Consider the following 17,875-nt stretch of genomic DNA (forward strand, 5'->3'; position numbering starts at 1 on the left):
AGTGCGCTTGCTAATGGCTTTCCTGAGCTCACCCTACTCGCCTTGTCACAGCTCTGTCAAAGTGTGATGCTAACTAATAATGAGAAACTCTTAGCCACTCTCAATCTCACATGCCACCACACCTTTGTTGTTGCCGTCGTTAGTAAGATGAGGGTAGACTGTCGCACAGTTAAGCTGAATCTCCACTCACGGTGCACATATTCCGCAAAGACAACCTTGCTTTCCGTTGCATGCAAAATTACCGTCTGCGTTTCTACCGAATTCCACCTACGTACTTTACTGGTGCCGCATTCTTGTTATATCCACGTGCTATAACAGGCGTCTACTCTTCATTGAGGAGCTGCAACCGGGGCTGAGTTCCACCTACTCTTCAGCACGGTCAAAATGGCAGGGCTCGTCCGGGATTTGAACCCGGGACCTCCTGCACCCAAAGCAGGAATCATACCCCTAGACCAACGAGCCACCTGCCTGGAGCATCAAGTTAATCCCAAGTAGTGGACCTCACAGGGAACACAAACTTTCACGTGAATTCGCAAGATAAACGCTTTCTGCAGGCAGCACTCACCAATGATGAGAAGAATATTAAAGGCAACGAATAAAAAGGGAAATAACTTCATCGAACACTGCTTATGAACAGCCGGCAGTGCTTCAGTTTCGGTATGTGGTTTCTCAGGGTTAAGAGAAGGCGAATGCACTAAACAAAAGAACATCGGGAAACCAAGCACCAACTCATAACGAAAAGATTGCACAATATACTGCAAGTAAAATTTCCACAAGACGGATACTGAAGACGCCGCAGACAAAAGAATTATTCTATGCAGTAACGATTATCTAGGAAGCATAAATTGCATGTGCTGCTCCACCACACAAATTCTTTTGATACTGTTTTACTTATTCTAAATTTTCATTGCCTGATCGTCTCTAGAATACTGTGTGGTATCCTGGTTTCCAACAGCGATAGTAGTAAGTAAATCGACTACAAAGTCTTTCAAAGTAGGCCAGACACAACAAAAAAACAATCGGAGTTGCGCGTAGCTCATGTCATTCTGCTTTCAAAGGTGAATCTGCGGCTGGGAGTAGTGGCGTACTCCTGTAATCCAAGCTACTGGGAGGCCGTTGTGTGGGAGAGATCTGGAAACAACTACAGATTCGGCCGTTCCATGAGCTCAGGAATGGCCGCGATGCCTTCATTGAGCTCTGCAGATCGACATATGACAGCGTGGAAATTTCGGCAAGCGGTGGCTAAGGGTTAAGAGAAGCCAAACGCACTAAACACTAGAAAGTCGGGAAACCGAAGCTCATAACGAAAAGATTGCGGAATGCAGTGCGGAAGCAAAACTTCGAGAAGACCAACTCTGAAGCCATCGGCGCGCTAGGAATTATTCCTCGCAAGAAGCGATCATGTAGGAAGAGCGAGCCGAGGGTGTCGCTCGACCACACAATAAATTTTTGCTTAATCCAAATTTGCAATACCGGTTCGACACTAGAATATGCGCCTTGGTTCTTCCAAAAGCGATAGTAAAAAGCACGTCGACCGCAGTGTCATTTAGGGTAGTGAGTCAGACATGGGGAGGATATAAGGCGGGTGGAATATGCAGCGACGGGGGGCATTGCAGGGCGGGCGCCGGCTTCTTGCGCTGCGGCGCGCCGGTGCCGGCGGCGGCCTGGCTGGGCTGCTGGTGCCTCCATGTAGAGCTGCCGCCGAGCCCAGGCACCGTGCCGCTAACGAAGCGATTGCCTTTGGTGACATCTTTTGCAATAACGACTGCGCGAATCGACGGTATCTCGTAAGGAAAGAAAGAGCAGCAGCTGCCGCCGAGCCCAGGCGCCGTGCCTAACACGCAGAAGGTCCCTGGTTCGATTGCGGGCGGAAACCCGTTTTCGTCGCACTCAGCAAGACACTTGCTACGATCTCTGCAGTGACCACTTAAATCAACTTCAAACGTTCCACCAGCAGGGTGCACATGGCTCAAATGAAACATGAAACTGTTTCAGAACTGGTTGTCGGATTTTAGCGCTGACTTGGAGGCCTGGAAATGCGCGAAACAGCCGCCGCCATGCGATTTGTTACCACACCGTTGTACAAAACGCAAGGGCTCGTCCGGGATTTGAACCCGGGACCTCCTGCACCCGAAGCAGGAATCATACCCCTAGACCAACGAGCCTGTCCGTTCCGAAAACGCACTGCATGTGAATGACGCCACCTTTGATGGTCTCACCCTGTAGGGCTGCAGCTCGCCCAGCGTTCTCCCTGTCTGTCGCGGTTGGATTGTTTTCATCGACGTCTTTTACTATAGGAACTTCACGAATCGGAGGGAGCTCGTAGCCGATGCCCTTTCTAACACAGAAGAAAAACTGTTGCTATTACGAGTCTCCGGGTGGTACACGAAAAGAACCGTCGTTTCCGTGGTGTAGCGGTTATCACGTCTGCTTTACACGCAGAAGGTCCCCGGTTCGATCCCGGGCGGGAACACAACAATTTTAATCTATATTTCGGATTTCATTTCCGAGATGACCTCACGTCCGCGTATGCAGAGACAAGCAATGTCGTATGCTAGACGGATAGGGCGTCATTTTACTGTCAAATACTGTTGCTCTCTTATTGCACCGGTATTTGGTAACTGGGAACGCCCCTAGCTCCATTATGGCTGGCAAAATTTATAATCCGGTTCTTCAGGGCTACTTCAAGTGCGCTTGCTAATGGCTTTCCTGAGCTCACCCTACTCGCCTTGTCACAGCTCTGTCAAAGTGTGATGCTAACTAATAATGAGAAACTCTTAGCCACTCTCAATCTCACATGCCACCACACCTTTGTTGTTGCCGTCGTTAGTAAGATGAGGGTAGACTGTCGCACAGTTAAGCTGAATCTCCACTCACGGTGCACATATTCCGCAAAGACAACCTTGCTTTCCGTTGCATGCAAAATTACCGTCTGCGTTTCTACCGAATTCCACCTACGTACTTTACTGGTGCCGCATTCTTGTTATATCCACGTGCTATAACAGGCGTCTACTCTTCATTGAGGAGCTGCAACCGGGGCTGAGTTCCACCTACTCTTCAGCACGGTCAAAATGGCAGGGCTCGTCCGGGATTTGAACCCGGGACCTCCTGCACCCAAAGCAGGAATCATACCCCTAGACCAACGAGCCACCTGCCTGGAGCATCAAGTTAATCCCAAGTAGTGGACCTCACAGGGAACACAAACTTTCACGTGAATTCGCAAGATAAACGCTTTCTGCAGGCAGCACTCACCAATGATGAGAAGAATATTAAAGGCAACGAATAAAAAGGGAAATAACTTCATCGAACACTGCTTATGAACAGCCGGCAGTGCTTCAGTTTCGGTATGTGGTTTCTCAGGGTTAAGAGAAGGCGAATGCACTAAACAAAAGAACATCGGGAAACCAAGCACCAACTCATAACGAAAAGATTGCACAATATACTGCAAGTAAAATTTCCACAAGACGGATACTGAAGACGCCGCAGACAAAAGAATTATTCTATGCAGTAACGATTATCTAGGAAGCATAAATTGCATGTGCTGCTCCACCACACAAATTCTTTTGATACTGTTTTACTTATTCTAAATTTTCATTGCCTGATCGTCTCTAGAATACTGTGTGGTATCCTGGTTTCCAACAGCGATAGTAGTAAGTAAATCGACTACAAAGTCTTTCAAAGTAGGCCAGACACAACAAAAAAACAATCGGAGTTGCGCGTAGCTCATGTCATTCTGCTTTCAAAGGTGAATCTGCGGCTGGGAGTAGTGGCGTACTCCTGTAATCCAAGCTACTGGGAGGCCGTTGTGTGGGAGAGATCTGGAAACAACTACAGATTCGGCCGTTCCATGAGCTCAGGAATGGCCGCGATGCCTTCATTGAGCTCTGCAGATCGACATATGACAGCGTGGAAATTTCGGCAAGCGGTGGCTAAGGGTTAAGAGAAGCCAAACGCACTAAACACTAGAAAGTCGGGAAACCGAAGCTCATAACGAAAAGATTGCGGAATGCAGTGCGGAAGCAAAACTTCGAGAAGACCAACTCTGAAGCCATCGGCGCGCTAGGAATTATTCCTCGCAAGAAGCGATCATGTAGGAAGAGCGAGCCGAGGGTGTCGCTCGACCACACAATAAATTTTTGCTTAATCCAAATTTGCAATACCGGTTCGACACTAGAATATGCGCCTTGGTTCTTCCAAAAGCGATAGTAAAAAGCACGTCGACCGCAGTGTCATTTAGGGTAGTGAGTCAGACATGGGGAGGATATAAGGCGGGTGGAATATGCAGCGACGGGGGGCATTGCAGGGCGGGCGCCGGCTTCTTGCGCTGCGGCGCGCCGGTGCCGGCGGCGGCCTGGCTGGGCTGCTGGTGCCTCCATGTAGAGCTGCCGCCGAGCCCAGGCACCGTGCCGCTAACGAAGCGATTGCCTTTGGTGACATCTTTTGCAATAACGACTGCGCGAATCGACGGTATCTCGTAAGGAAAGAAAGAGCAGCAGCTGCCGCCGAGCCCAGGCGCCGTGCCTAACACGCAGAAGGTCCCTGGTTCGATTGCGGGCGGAAACCCGTTTTCGTCGCACTCAGCAAGACACTTGCTACGATCTCTGCAGTGACCACTTAAATCAACTTCAAACGTTCCACCAGCAGGGTGCACATGGCTCAAATGAAACATGAAACTGTTTCAGAACTGGTTGTCGGATTTTAGCGCTGACTTGGAGGCCTGGAAATGCGCGAAACAGCCGCCGCCATGCGATTTGTTACCACACCGTTGTACAAAACGCAAGGGCTCGTCCGGGATTTGAACCCGGGACCTCCTGCACCCGAAGCAGGAATCATACCCCTAGACCAACGAGCCTGTCCGTTCCGAAAACGCACTGCATGTGAATGACGCCACCTTTGATGGTCTCACCCTGTAGGGCTGCAGCTCGCCCAGCGTTCTCCCTGTCTGTCGCGGTTGGATTGTTTTCATCGACGTCTTTTACTATAGGAACTTCACGAATCGGAGGGAGCTCGTAGCCGATGCCCTTTCTAACACAGAAGAAAAATTGTTGCTATTACGAGTCTCCGGGTGGTACACGAAAAGAACCGTCGTTTCCGTGGTGTAGCGGTTATCACGTCTGCTTTACACGCAGAAGGTCCCCGGTTCGATCCCGGGCGGGAACACAACAATTTTAATCTATATTTCGGATTTCATTTCCGAGATGACCTCACGTCCGCGTATGCAGAGACAAGCAATGTCGTATGCTAGACGGATAGGGCGTCATTTTACTGTCAAATACTGTTGCTCTCTTATTGCACCGGTATTTGGTAACTGGGAACGCCCCTAGCTCCATTATGGCTGGCAAAATTTATAATCCGGTTCTTCAGGGCTACTTCAAGTGCGCTTGCTAATGGCTTTCCTGAGCTCACCCTACTCGCCTTGTCACAGCTCTGTCAAAGTGTGATGCTAACTAATAATGAGAAACTCTTAGCCACTCTCAATCTCACATGCCACCACACCTTTGTTGTTGCCGTCGTTAGTAAGATGAGGGTAGACTGTCGCACAGTTAAGCTGAATCTCCACTCACGGTGCACATATTCCGCAAAGACAACCTTGCTTTCCGTTGCATGCAAAATTACCGTCTGCGTTTCTACCGAATTCCACCTACGTACTTTACTGGTGCCGCATTCTTGTTATATCCACGTGCTATAACAGGCGTCTACTCTTCATTGAGGAGCTGCAACCGGGGCTGAGTTCCACCTACTCTTCAGCACGGTCAAAATGGCAGGGCTCGTCCGGGATTTGAACCCGGGACCTCCTGCACCCAAAGCAGGGATCATACCCCTAGACCAACGAGCCACCTGCCTGGAGCATCAAGTTAATCCCAAGTAGTGGACCTCACAGGGAACACAAACTTTCACGTGAATTCGCAAGATAAACGCTCTCTGCAGGCAGCACTCACCAATGATGAGAAGAATATTAAAGGCAACGAATAAAAAGGGAAATAACTTCATCGAACACTGCTTATGAACAGCCGGCAGTGCTTCAGTTTCGGTATGTGGTTTCTCAGGGTTAAGAGAAGGCGAATGCACTAAACAAAAGAACATCGGGAAACCAAGCACCAACTCATAACGAAAAGATTGCACAATATACTGCAAGTAAAATTTCCACAAGACGGATACTGAAGACGCCGCAGACAAAAGAATTATTCTATGCAGTAACGATTATCTAGGAAGCATAAATTGCATGTGCTGCTCCACCACACAAATTCTTTTGATACTGTTTTACTTATTCTAAATTTTCATTGCCTGATCGTCTCTAGAATACTGTGTGGTATCCTGGTTTCCAACAGCGATAGTAGTAAGTAAATCGACTACAAAGTCTTTCAAAGTAGGCCAGACACAACAAAAAAACAATCGGAGTTGCGCGTAGCTCATGTCATTCTGCTTTCAAAGGTGAATCTGCGGCTGGGAGTAGTGGCGTACTCCTGTAATCCAAGCTACTGGGAGGCCGTTGTGTGGGAGAGATCTGGAAACAACTACAGATTCGGCCGTTCCATGAGCTCAGGAATGGCCGCGATGCCTTCATTGAGCTCTGCAGATCGACATATGACAGCGTGGAAATTTCGGCAAGCGGTGGCTAAGGGTTAAGAGAAGCCAAACGCACTAAACACTAGAAAGTCGGGAAACCGAAGCTCATAACGAAAAGATTGCGGAATGCAGTGCGGAAGCAAAACTTCGAGAAGACCAACTCTGAAGCCATCGGCGCGCTAGGAATTATTCCTCGCAAGAAGCGATCATGTAGGAAGAGCGAGCCGAGGGTGTCGCTCGACCACACAATAAATTTTTGCTTAATCCAAAATTGCAATACCGGTTCGACACTAGAATATGCGCCTTGGTTCTTCCAAAAGCGATAGTAAAAAGCACGTCGACCGCAGTGTCATTTAGGGTAGTGAGTCAGACATGGGGAGGATATAAGGCGGGTGGAATATGCAGCGACGGGGGGCATTGCAGGGCGGGCGCCGGCTTCTTGCGCTGCGGCGCGCCGGTGCCGGCGGCGGCCTGGCTGGGCTGCTGGTGCCTCCATGTAGAGCTGCCGCCGAGCCCAGGCACCGTGCCGCTAACGAAGCGATTGCCTTTGGTGACATCTTTTGCAATAACGACTGCGCGAATCGACGGTATCTCGTAAGGAAAGAAAGAGCAGCAGCTGCCGCCGAGCCCAGGCGCCGTGCCTAACACGCAGAAGGTCCCTGGTTCGATTGCGGGCGGAAACCCGTTTTCGTCGCACTCAGCAAGACACTTGCTACGATCTCTGCAGTGACCACTTAAATCAACTTCAAACGTTCCACCAGCAGGGTGCACATGGCTCAAATGAAACATGAAACTGTTTCAGAACTGGTTGTCGGATTTTAGCGCTGACTTGGAGGCCTGGAAATGCGCGAAACAGCCGCCGCCATGCGATTTGTTACCACACCGTTGTACAAAACGCAAGGGCTCGTCCGGGATTTGAACCCGGGACCTCCTGCACCCGAAGCAGGAATCATACCCCTAGACCAACGAGCCTGTCCGTTCCGAAAACGCACTGCATGTGAATGACGCCACCTTTGATGGTCTCACCCTGTAGGGCTGCAGCTCGCCCAGCGTTCTCCCTGTCTGTCGCGGTTGGATTGTTTTCATCGACGTCTTTTACTATAGGAACTTCACGAATCGGAGGGAGCTCGTAGCCGATGCCCTTTCTAACACAGAAGAAAAACTGTTGCTATTACGAGTCTCCGGGTGGTACACGAAAAGAACCGTCGTTTCCGTGGTGTAGCGGTTATCACGTCTGCTTTACACGCAGAAGGTCCCCGGTTCGATCCCGGGCGGGAACACAACAATTTTAATCTATATTTCGGATTTCATTTCCGAGATGACCTCACGTCCGCGTATGCAGAGACAAGCAATGTCGTATGCTAGACGGATAGGGCGTCATTTTACTGTCAAATACTGTTGCTCTCTTATTGCACCGGTATTTGGTAACTGGGAACGCCCCTAGCTCCATTATGGCTGGCAAAATTTATAATCCGGTTCTTCAGGGCTACTTCAAGTGCGCTTGCTAATGGCTTTCCTGAGCTCACCCTACTCGCCTTGTCACAGCTCTGTCAAAGTGTGATGCTAACTAATAATGAGAAACTCTTAGCCACTCTCAATCTCACATGCCACCACACCTTTGTTGTTGCCGTCGTTAGTAAGATGAGGGTAGACTGTCGCACAGTTAAGCTGAATCTCCACTCACGGTGCACATATTCCGCAAAGACAACCTTGCTTTCCGTTGCATGCAAAATTACCGTCTGCGTTTCTACCGAATTCCACCTACGTACTTTACTGGTGCCGCATTCTTGTTATATCCACGTGCTATAACAGGCGTCTACTCTTCATTGAGGAGCTGCAACCGGGGCTGAGTTCCACCTACTCTTCAGCACGGTCAAAATGGCAGGGCTCGTCCGGGATTTGAACCCGGGACCTCCTGCACCCAAAGCAGGAATCATACCCCTCGACCAACGAGCCACCTGCCTGGAGCATCAAGTTAATCCCAAGTACTGGACCTCACAGGGAACACAAACTTTCACGTGAATTCGCAAGATAAACGCTTTCTGCAGGCAGCACTCACCAATGATGAGAAGAATATTAAAGGCAACGAATAAAAAGGGAAATAACTTCATCGAACACTGCTTATGAACAGCCGGCAGTGCTTCAGTTTCGGTATGTGGTTTCTCAGGGTTAAGAGAAGGCGAATGCACTAAACAAAAGAACATCGGGAAACCAAGCACCAACTCATAACGAAAAGATTGCACAATATACTGCAAGTAAAATTTCCACAAGACGGATACTGAAGACGCCGCAGACAAAAGAATTATTCTATGCAGTAACGATTATCTAGGAAGCATAAATTGCATGTGCTGCTCCACCACACAAATTCTTTTGATACTGTTTTACTTATTCTAAATTTTCATTGCCTGATCGTCTCTAGAATACTGTGTGGTATCCTGGTTTCCAACAGCGATAGTAGTAAGTAAATCGACTACAAAGTCTTTCAAAGTAGGCCAGACACAACAAAAAAACAATCGGAGTTGCGCGTAGCTCATGTCATTCTGCTTTCAAAGGTGAATCTGCGGCTGGGAGTAGTGGCGTACTCCTGTAATCCAAGCTACTGGGAGGCCGTTGTGTGGGAGAGATCTGGAAACAACTACAGATTCGGCCGTTCCATGAGCTCAGGAATGGCCGCGATGCCTTCATTGAGCTCTGCAGATCGACATATGACAGCGTGGAAATTTCGGCAAGCGGTGGCTAAGGGTTAAGAGAAGCCAAACGCACTAAACACTAGAAAGTCGGGAAACCGAAGCTCATAACGAAAAGATTGCGGAATGCAGTGCGGAAGCAAAACTTCGAGAAGACCAACTCTGAAGCCATCGGCGCGCTAGGAATTATTCCTCGCAAGAAGCGATCATGTAGGAAGAGCGAGCCGAGGGTGTCGCTCGACCACACAATAAATTTTTGCTTAATCCAAATTTGCAATACCGGTTCGACACTAGAATATGCGCCTTGGTTCTTCCAAAAGCGATAGTAAAAAGCACGTCGACCGCAGTGTCATTTAGGGTAGTGAGTCAGACATGGGGAGGATATAAGGCGGGTGGAATATGCAGCGACGGGGGGCATTGCAGGGCGGGCGCCGGCTTCTTGCGCTGCGGCGCGCCGGTGCCGGCGGCGGCCTGGCTGGGCTGCTGGTGCCTCCATGTAGAGCTGCCGCCGAGCCCAGGCACCGTGCCGCTAACGAAGCGATTGCCTTTGGTGACATCTTTTGCAATAACGACTGCGCGAATCGACGGTATCTCGTAAGGAAAGAAAGAGCAGCAGCTGCCGCCGAGCCCAGGCGCCGTGCCTAACACGCAGAAGGTCCCTGGTTCGATTGCGGGCGGAAACCCGTTTTCGTCGCACTCAGCAAGACACTTGCTACGATCTCTGCAGTGACCACTTAAATCAACTTCAAACGTTCCACCAGCAGGGTGCACATGGCTCAAATGAAACATGAAACTGTTTCAGAACTGGTTGTCGGATTTTAGCGCTGACTTGGAGGCCTGGAAATGCGCGAAACAGCCGCCGCCATGCGATTTGTTACCACACCGTTGTACAAAACGCAAGGGCTCGTCCGGGATTTGAACCCGGGACCTCCTGCACCCGAAGCAGGAATCATACCCCTAGACCAACGAGCCTGTCCGTTCCGAAAACGCACTGCATGTGAATGACGCCACCTTTGATGGTCTCACCCTGTAGGGCTGCAGCTCGCCCAGCGTTCTCCCTGTCTGTCGCGGTTGGATTGTTTTCATCGACGTCTTTTACTATAGGAACTTCACGAATCGGAGGGAGCTCGTAGCCGATGCCCTTTCTAACACAGAAGAAAAACTGTTGCTATTACGAGTCTCCGGGTGGTACACGAAAAGAACCGTCGTTTCCGTGGTGTAGCGGTTATCACGTCTGCTTTACACGCAGAAGGTCCCCGGTTCGATCCCGGGCGGGAACACAACAATTTTAATCTATATTTCGGATTTCATTTCCGAGATGACCTCACGTCCGCGTATGCAGAGACAAGCAATGTCGTATGCTAGACGGATAGGGCGTCATTTTACTGTCAAATACTGTTGCTCTCTTATTGCACCGGTATTTGGTAACTGGGAACGCCCCTAGCTCCATTATGGCTGGCAAAATTTATAATCCGGTTCTTCAGGGCTACTTCAAGTGCGCTTGCTAATGGCTTTCCTGAGCTCACCCTACTCGCCTTGTCACAGCTCTGTCAAAGTGTGATGCTAACTAATAATGAGAAACTCTTAGCCACTCTCAATCTCACATGCCACCACACCTTTGTTGTTGCCGTCGTTAGTAAGATGAGGGTAGACTGTCGCACAGTTAAGCTGAATCTCCACTCACGGTGCACATATTCCGCAAAGACAACCTTGCTTTCCGTTGCATGCAAAATTACCGTCTGCGTTTCTACCGAATTCCACCTACGTACTTTACTGGTGCCGCATTCTTGTTATATCCACGTGCTATAACAGGCGTCTACTCTTCATTGAGGAGCTGCAACCGGGGCTGAGTTCCACCTACTCTTCAGCACGGTCAAAATGGCAGGGCTCGTCCGGGATTTGAACCCGGGACCTCCTGCACCCAAAGCAGGAATCATACCCCTAGACCAACGAGCCACCTGCCTGGAGCATCAAGTTAATCCCAAGTACTGGACCTCACAGGGAACACAAACTTTCACGTGAATTCGCAAGATAAACGCTTTCTGCAGGCAGCACTCACCAATGATGAGAAGAATATTAAAGGCAACGAATAAAAAGGGAAATAACTTCATCGAACACTGCTTATGAACAGCCGGCAGTGCTTCAGTTTCGGTATGTGGTTTCTCAGGGTTAAGAGAAGGCGAATGCACTAAACAAAAGAACATCGGGAAACCAAGCACCAACTCATAACGAAAAGATTGCACAATATACTGCAAGTAAAATTTCCACAAGACGGATACTGAAGACGCCGCAGACAAAAGAATTATTCTATGCAGTAACGATTATCTAGGAAGCATAAATTGCATGTGCTGCTCCACCACACAAATTCTTTTGATACTGTTTTACTTATTCTAAATTTTCATTGCCTGATCGTCTCTAGAATACTGTGTGGTATCCTGGTTTCCAACAGCGATAGTAGTAAGTAAATCGACTACAAAGTCTTTCAAAGTAGGCCAGACACAACAAAAAAACAATCGGAGTTGCGCGTAGCTCATGTCATTCTGCTTTCAAAGGTGAATCTGCGGCTGGGAGTAGTGGCGTACTCCTGTAATCCAAGCTACTGGGAGGCCGTTGTGTTGGAGAGATCTGGAAACAACTACAGATTCGGCCGTTCCATGAGCTCAGGAATGGCCGCGATGCCTTCATTGAGCTCTGCAGATCGACATATGACAGCGTGGAAATTTCGGCAAGCGGTGGCTAAGGGTTAAGAGAAGCCAAACGCACTAAACACTAGAAAGTCGGGAAACCGAAGCTCATAACGAAAAGATTGCGGAATGCAGTGCGGAAGCAAAACTTCGAGAAGACCAACTCTGAAGCCATCGGCGCGCTAGGAATTATTCCTCGCAAGAAGCGATCATGTAGGAAGAGCGAGCCGAGGGTGTCGCTCGACCACACAATAAATTTTTGCTTAATCCAAATTTGCAATACCGGTTCGACACTAGAATATGCGCCTTGGTTCTTCCAAAAGCGATAGTAAAAAGCACGTCGACCGCAGTGTCATTTAGGGTAGTGAGTCAGACATGGGGAGGATATAAGGCGGGTGGAATATGCAGCGACGGGGGGCATTGCAGGGCGGGCGCCGGCTTCTTGCGCTGCGGCGCGCCGGTGCCGGCGGCGGCCTGGCTGGGCTGCTGGTGCCTCCATGTAGAGCTGCCGCCGAGCCCAGGCACCGTGCCGCTAACGAAGCGATTGCCTTTGGTGACATCTTTTGCAATAACGACTGCGCGAATCGACGGTATCTCGTAAGGAAAGAAAGAGCAGCAGCTGCCGCCGAGCCCAGGCGCCGTGCCTAACACGCAGAAGGTCCCTGGTTCGATTGCGGGCGGAAACCCGTTTTCGTCGCACTCAGCAAGACACTTGCTACGATCTCTGCAGTGACCACTTAAATCAACTTCAAACGTTCCACCAGCAGGGTGCACATGGCTCAAATGAAACATGAAACTGTTTCAGAACTGGTTGTCGGATTTTAGCGCTGAGTTGGAGGCCTGGAAATGCGCGAAACAGCCGCCGCCATGCGATTTGTTACCACACCGTTGTACAAAACGCAAGGGCTCGTCCGGGATTTGAACCCGGGACCTCCTGCACCCGAAGCAGGAATCATACCCCTAGACCAACGAGCCTGTCCGTTCCGAAAACGCACTGCATGTGAATGACGCCACCTTTGATGGTCTCACCCTGTAGGGCTGCAGCTCGCCCAGCGTTCTCCCTGTCTGTCGCGGTTGGATTGTTTTCATCGACGTCTTTTACTATAGGAACTTCACGAATCGGAGGGAGCTCGTAGCCGATGCCCTTTCTAACACAGAAGAAAAATTGTTGCTATTACGAGTCTCCGGGTGGTACACGAAAAGAACCGTCGTTTCCGTGGTGTAGCGGTTATCACGTCTGCTTTACACGCAGAAGGTCCCCGGTTCGATCCCGGGCGGGAACACAACAATTTTAATCTATATTTCGGATTTCATTTCCGAGATGACCTCACGTCCGCGTATGCAGAGACAAGCAATGTCGTATGCTACACGGATAGGGCGTCATTTTACTGTCAAATACTGTTGCTCTCTTATTGCACCGGTATTTGGTAACTGGGAACGCCCCTAGCTCCATTATGGCTGGCAAAATTTATAATCCGGTTCTTCAGGGCTACTTCAAGTGCGCTTGCTAATGGCTTTCCTGAGCTCACCCTACTCGCCTTGTCACAGCTCTGTCAAAGTGTGATGCTAACTAATAATGAGAAACTCTTAGCCACTCTCAATCTCACATGCCACCACACCTTTGTTGTTGCCGTCGTTAGTAAGATGAGGGTAGACTGTCGCACAGTTAAGCTGAATCTCCACTCACGGTGCACATATTCCGCAAAGACAACCTTGCTTTCCGTTGCATGCAAAATTACCGTCTGCGTTTCTACCGAATTCCACCTACGTACTTTACTGGTGCCGCATTCTTGTTATATCCACGTGCTATAACAGGCGTCTACTCTTCATTGAGGAGCTGCAACCGGGGCTGAGTTCCACCTACTCTTCAGCACGGTCAAAATGGCAGGGCTCGTCCGGGATTTGAACCCGGGACCTCCTGCACCCAAAGCAGGGATCATACCCCTAGACCAACGAGCCACCTGCCTGGAGCATCAAGTTAATCCCAAGTAGTGGACCTCACAGGGAACACAAACTTTCACGTGAATTCGCAAGATAAACGCTCTCTGCAGGCAGCACTCACCAATGATGAGAAGAATATTAAAGGCAACGAATAAAAAGGGAAATAACTTCATCGAACACTGCTTATGAACAGCCGGCAGTGCTTCAGTTTCGGTATGTGGTTTCTCAGGGTTAAGAGAAGGCGAATGCACTAAACAAAAGAACATCGGGAAACCAAGCACCAACTCATAACGAAAAGATTGCACAATATACTGCAAGTAAAATTTCCACAAGACGGATACTGAAGACGCCGCAGACAAAAGAATTATTCTATGCAGTAACGATTATCTAGGAAGCATAAATTGCATGTGCTGCTCCACCACACAAATTCTTTTGATACTGTTTTACTTATTCTAAATTTTCATTGCCTGATCGTCTCTAGAATACTGTGTGGTATCCTGGTTTCCAACAGCGATAGTAGTAAGTAAATCGACTACAAAGTCTTTCAAAGTAGGCCAGACACAACAAAAAAACAATCGGAGTTGCGCGTAGCTCATGTCATTCTGCTTTCAAAGGTGAATCTGCGGCTGGGAGTAGTGGCGTACTCCTGTAATCCAAGCTACTGGGAGGCCGTTGTGTGGAAGAGATCTGGAAACAACTACAGATTCGGCCGTTCCATGAGCTCAGGAATGGCCGCGATGCCTTCATTGAGCTCTGCAGATCGACATATGACAGCGTGGAAATTTCGGCAAGCGGTGGCTAAGGGTTAAGAGAAGCCAAACGCACTAAACACTAGAAAGTCGGGAAACCGAAGCTCATAACGAAAAGATTGCGGAATGCAGTGCGGAAGCAAAACTTCGAGAAGACCAACTCTGAAGCCATCGGCGCGCTAGGAATTATTCCTCGCAAGAAGCGATCATGTAGGAAGAGCGAGCCGAGGGTGTCGCTCGACCACACAATAAATTTTTGCTTAATCCAAATTTGCAATACCGGTTCGACACTAGAATATGCGCCTTGGTTCTTCCAAAAGCGATAGTAAAAAGCACGTCGACCGCAGTGTCATTTAGGGTAGTGAGTCAGACATGGGGAGGATATAAGGCGGGTGGAATATGCAGCGACGGGGGGCATTGCAGGGCGGGCGCCGGCTTCTTGCGCTGCGGCGCGCCGGTGCCGGCGGCGGCCTGGCTGGGCTGCTGGTGCCTCCATGTAGAGCTGCCGCCGAGCCCAGGCACCGTGCCGCTAACGAAGCGATTGCCTTTGGTGACATCTTTTGCAATAACGACTGCGCGAATCGACGGTATCTCGTAAGGAAAGAAAGAGCAGCAGCTGCCGCCGAGCCCAGGCGCCGTGCCTAACACGCAGAAGGTCCCTGGTTCGATTGCGGGCGGAAACCCGTTTTCGTCGCACTCAGCAAGACACTTGCTACGATCTCTGCAGTGACCACTTAAATCAACTTCAAACGTTCCACCAGCAGGGTGCACATGGCTCAAATGAAACATGAAACTGTTTCAGAACTGGTTGTCGGATTTTAGCGCTGAGTTGGAGGCCTGGAAATGCGCGAAACAGCCGCCGCCATGCGATTTGTTACCACACCGTTGTACAAAACGCAAGGGCTCGTCCGGGATTTGAACCCGGGACCTCCTGCACCCGAAGCAGGAATCATACCCCTAGACCAACGAGCCTGTCCGTTCCGAAAACGCACTGCATGTGAATGACGCCACCTTTGATGGTCTCACCCTGTAGGGCTGCAGCTCGCCCAGCGTTCTCCCTGTCTGTCGCGGTTGGATTGTTTTCATCGACGTCTTTTACTATAGGAACTTCACGAATCGGAGGGAGCTCGTAGCCGATGCCCTTTCTAACACAGAAGAAAAACTGTTGCTATTACGAGTCTCCGGGTGGTACACGAAAAGAACCGTCGTTTCCGTGGTGTAGCGGTTATCACGTCTGCTTTACACGCAGAAGGTCCCCGGTTCGATCCCGGGCGGGAACACAACAATTTTAATCTATATTTCGGATTTCATTTCCGAGATGACCTCACGTCCGCGTATGCAGAGACAAGCAATGTCGTATGCTAGACGGATAGGGCGTCATTTTACTGTCAAATACTGTTGCTCTCTTATTGCACCGGTATTTGGTAACTGGGAACGCCCCTAGCTCCATTATGGCTGGCAAAATTTATAATCCGGTTCTTCAGGGCTACTTCAAGTGCGCTTGCTAATGGCTTTCCTGAGCTCACCCTACTCGCCTTGTCACAGCTCTGTCAAAGTGTGATGCTAACTAATAATGAGAAACTCTTAGCCACTCTCAATCTCACATGCCACCACACCTTTGTTGTTGCCGTCGTTAGTAAGATGAGGGTAGACTGTCGCACAGTTAAGCTGAATCTCCACTCACGGTGCACATATTCCGCAAAGACAACCTTGCTTTCCGTTGCATGCAAAATTACCGTCTGCGTTTCTACCGAATTCCACCTACGTACTTTACTGGTGCCGCATTCTTGTTATATCCACGTGCTATAACAGGCGTCTACTCTTCATTGAGGAGCTGCAACCGGGGCTGAGTTCCACCTACTCTTCAGCACGGTCAAAATGGCAGGGCTCGTCCGGGATTTGAACCCGGGACCTCCTGCACCCAAAGCAGGAATCATACCCCTAGACCAACGAGCCACCTGCCTGGAGCATCAAGTTAATCCCAAGTACTGGACCTCACAGGGAACACAAACTTTCACGTGAATTCGCAAGATAAACGCTTTCTGCAGGCAGCACTCACCAATGATGAGAAGAATATTAAAGGCAACGAATAAAAAGGGAAATAACTTCATCGAACACTGCTTATGAACAGCCGGCAGTGCTTCAGTTTCGGTATGTGGTTTCTCAGGGTTAAGAGAAGGCGAATGCACTAAACAAAAGAACATCGGGAAACCAAGCACCAACTCATAACGAAAAGATTGCACAATATACTGCAAGTAAAATTTCCACAAGACGGATACTGAAGACGCCGCAGACAAAAGAATTATTCTATGCAGTAACGATTATCTAGGAAGCATAAATTGCATGTGCTGCTCCACCACACAAATTCTTTTGATACTGTTTTACTTATTCTAAATTTTCATTGCCTGATCGTCTCTAGAATACTGTGTGGTATCCTGGTTTCCAACAGCGATAGTAGTAAGTAAATCGACTACAAAGTCTTTCAAAGTAGGCCAGACACAACAAAAAAACAATCGGAGTTGCGCGTAGCTCATGTCATTCTGCTTTCAAAGGTGAATCTGCGGCTGGGAGTAGTGGCGTACTCCTGTAATCCAAGCTACTGGGAGGCCGTTGTGTGGGAGAGATCTGGAAACAACTACAGATTCGGCCGTTCCATGAGCTCAGGAATGGCCGCGATGCCTTCATTGAGCTCTGCAGATCGACATATGACAGCGTGGAAATTTCGGCAAGCGGTGGCTAAGGGTTAAGAGAAGCCAAACGCACTAAACACTAGAAAGTCGGGAAACCGAAGCTCATAACGAAAAGATTGCGGAATGCAGTGCGGAAGCAAAACTTCGAGAAGACCAACTCTGAAGCCATCGGCGCGCTAGGAATTATTCCTCGCAAGAAGCGATCATGTAGGAAGAGCGAGCCGAGGGTGTCGCTCGACCACACAATAAATTTTTGCTTAATCCAAATTTGCAATACCGGTTCGACACTAGAATATGCGCCTTGGTTCTTCCAAAAGCGATAGTAAAAAGCACGTCGACCGCAGTGTCATTTAGGGTAGTGAGTCAGACATGGGGAGGATATAAGGCGGGTGGAATATGCAGCGACGGGGGGCATTGCAGGGCGGGCGCCGGCTTCTTGCGCTGCGGCGCGCCGGTGCCGGCGGCGGCCTGGCTGGGCTGCTGGTGCCTCCATGTAGAGCTGCCGCCGAGCCCAGGCACCGTGCCGCTAACGAAGCGATTGCCTTTGGTGACATCTT

The 17,875-nt window shown here is 49.5% G+C and overlaps 19 non-coding genes across 19 annotated transcripts; 6 read left to right on the forward strand and 13 right to left on the reverse strand.

Moving 5' to 3' along the window:
- Positions 1–390: 390 nt before the first annotated feature.
- Positions 391–462, reverse strand: Trnap-ugg (transfer RNA proline (anticodon UGG)). Its single transcript has one exon. It is a non-coding gene; the product is annotated as a tRNA-Pro (tRNA).
- A 1,631-nt stretch (positions 463–2,093) lies between these two features.
- On the reverse strand, positions 2,094–2,165 carry Trnap-cgg (transfer RNA proline (anticodon CGG)). The gene has a single exon. It is a non-coding gene; the product is annotated as a tRNA-Pro (tRNA).
- Positions 2,166–2,400: 235 nt separating this feature from the next.
- Trnav-uac (transfer RNA valine (anticodon UAC)) lies at positions 2,401–2,473 on the forward strand. Its single transcript has one exon. It is a non-coding gene; the product is annotated as a tRNA-Val (tRNA).
- Positions 2,474–3,077: 604 nt separating this feature from the next.
- On the reverse strand, positions 3,078–3,149 carry Trnap-ugg (transfer RNA proline (anticodon UGG)). The gene has a single exon. It is a non-coding gene; the product is annotated as a tRNA-Pro (tRNA).
- Positions 3,150–4,780: 1,631 nt separating this feature from the next.
- Positions 4,781–4,852, reverse strand: Trnap-cgg (transfer RNA proline (anticodon CGG)). The gene has a single exon. It is a non-coding gene; the product is annotated as a tRNA-Pro (tRNA).
- A 235-nt stretch (positions 4,853–5,087) lies between these two features.
- Positions 5,088–5,160, forward strand: Trnav-uac (transfer RNA valine (anticodon UAC)). The gene has a single exon. It is a non-coding gene; the product is annotated as a tRNA-Val (tRNA).
- A 604-nt stretch (positions 5,161–5,764) lies between these two features.
- Trnap-ugg (transfer RNA proline (anticodon UGG)) lies at positions 5,765–5,836 on the reverse strand. Its single transcript has one exon. It is a non-coding gene; the product is annotated as a tRNA-Pro (tRNA).
- Positions 5,837–7,467: 1,631 nt separating this feature from the next.
- Positions 7,468–7,539, reverse strand: Trnap-cgg (transfer RNA proline (anticodon CGG)). The gene has a single exon. It is a non-coding gene; the product is annotated as a tRNA-Pro (tRNA).
- A 235-nt stretch (positions 7,540–7,774) lies between these two features.
- Trnav-uac (transfer RNA valine (anticodon UAC)) lies at positions 7,775–7,847 on the forward strand. The gene has a single exon. It is a non-coding gene; the product is annotated as a tRNA-Val (tRNA).
- Positions 7,848–8,451: 604 nt separating this feature from the next.
- Positions 8,452–8,523, reverse strand: Trnap-ugg (transfer RNA proline (anticodon UGG)). Its single transcript has one exon. It is a non-coding gene; the product is annotated as a tRNA-Pro (tRNA).
- A 1,631-nt stretch (positions 8,524–10,154) lies between these two features.
- Trnap-cgg (transfer RNA proline (anticodon CGG)) lies at positions 10,155–10,226 on the reverse strand. The gene has a single exon. It is a non-coding gene; the product is annotated as a tRNA-Pro (tRNA).
- A 235-nt stretch (positions 10,227–10,461) lies between these two features.
- Trnav-uac (transfer RNA valine (anticodon UAC)) lies at positions 10,462–10,534 on the forward strand. The gene has a single exon. It is a non-coding gene; the product is annotated as a tRNA-Val (tRNA).
- A 604-nt stretch (positions 10,535–11,138) lies between these two features.
- Trnap-ugg (transfer RNA proline (anticodon UGG)) lies at positions 11,139–11,210 on the reverse strand. The gene has a single exon. It is a non-coding gene; the product is annotated as a tRNA-Pro (tRNA).
- Positions 11,211–12,841: 1,631 nt separating this feature from the next.
- Trnap-cgg (transfer RNA proline (anticodon CGG)) lies at positions 12,842–12,913 on the reverse strand. The gene has a single exon. It is a non-coding gene; the product is annotated as a tRNA-Pro (tRNA).
- Positions 12,914–13,148: 235 nt separating this feature from the next.
- Trnav-uac (transfer RNA valine (anticodon UAC)) lies at positions 13,149–13,221 on the forward strand. The gene has a single exon. It is a non-coding gene; the product is annotated as a tRNA-Val (tRNA).
- A 604-nt stretch (positions 13,222–13,825) lies between these two features.
- Positions 13,826–13,897, reverse strand: Trnap-ugg (transfer RNA proline (anticodon UGG)). The gene has a single exon. It is a non-coding gene; the product is annotated as a tRNA-Pro (tRNA).
- Positions 13,898–15,528: 1,631 nt separating this feature from the next.
- Trnap-cgg (transfer RNA proline (anticodon CGG)) lies at positions 15,529–15,600 on the reverse strand. The gene has a single exon. It is a non-coding gene; the product is annotated as a tRNA-Pro (tRNA).
- Positions 15,601–15,835: 235 nt separating this feature from the next.
- Positions 15,836–15,908, forward strand: Trnav-uac (transfer RNA valine (anticodon UAC)). The gene has a single exon. It is a non-coding gene; the product is annotated as a tRNA-Val (tRNA).
- Positions 15,909–16,512: 604 nt separating this feature from the next.
- On the reverse strand, positions 16,513–16,584 carry Trnap-ugg (transfer RNA proline (anticodon UGG)). The gene has a single exon. It is a non-coding gene; the product is annotated as a tRNA-Pro (tRNA).
- Between the last annotated feature and the right edge of the window lie 1,291 nt (positions 16,585–17,875).

The sequence above is a fragment of the Schistocerca cancellata genome, unplaced genomic scaffold (genome assembly GCF_023864275.1).
Source record: "Schistocerca cancellata isolate TAMUIC-IGC-003103 unplaced genomic scaffold, iqSchCanc2.1 HiC_scaffold_1087, whole genome shotgun sequence".
In the NCBI taxonomy this organism is placed as follows: domain Eukaryota; kingdom Metazoa; phylum Arthropoda; class Insecta; order Orthoptera; family Acrididae; genus Schistocerca; species Schistocerca cancellata.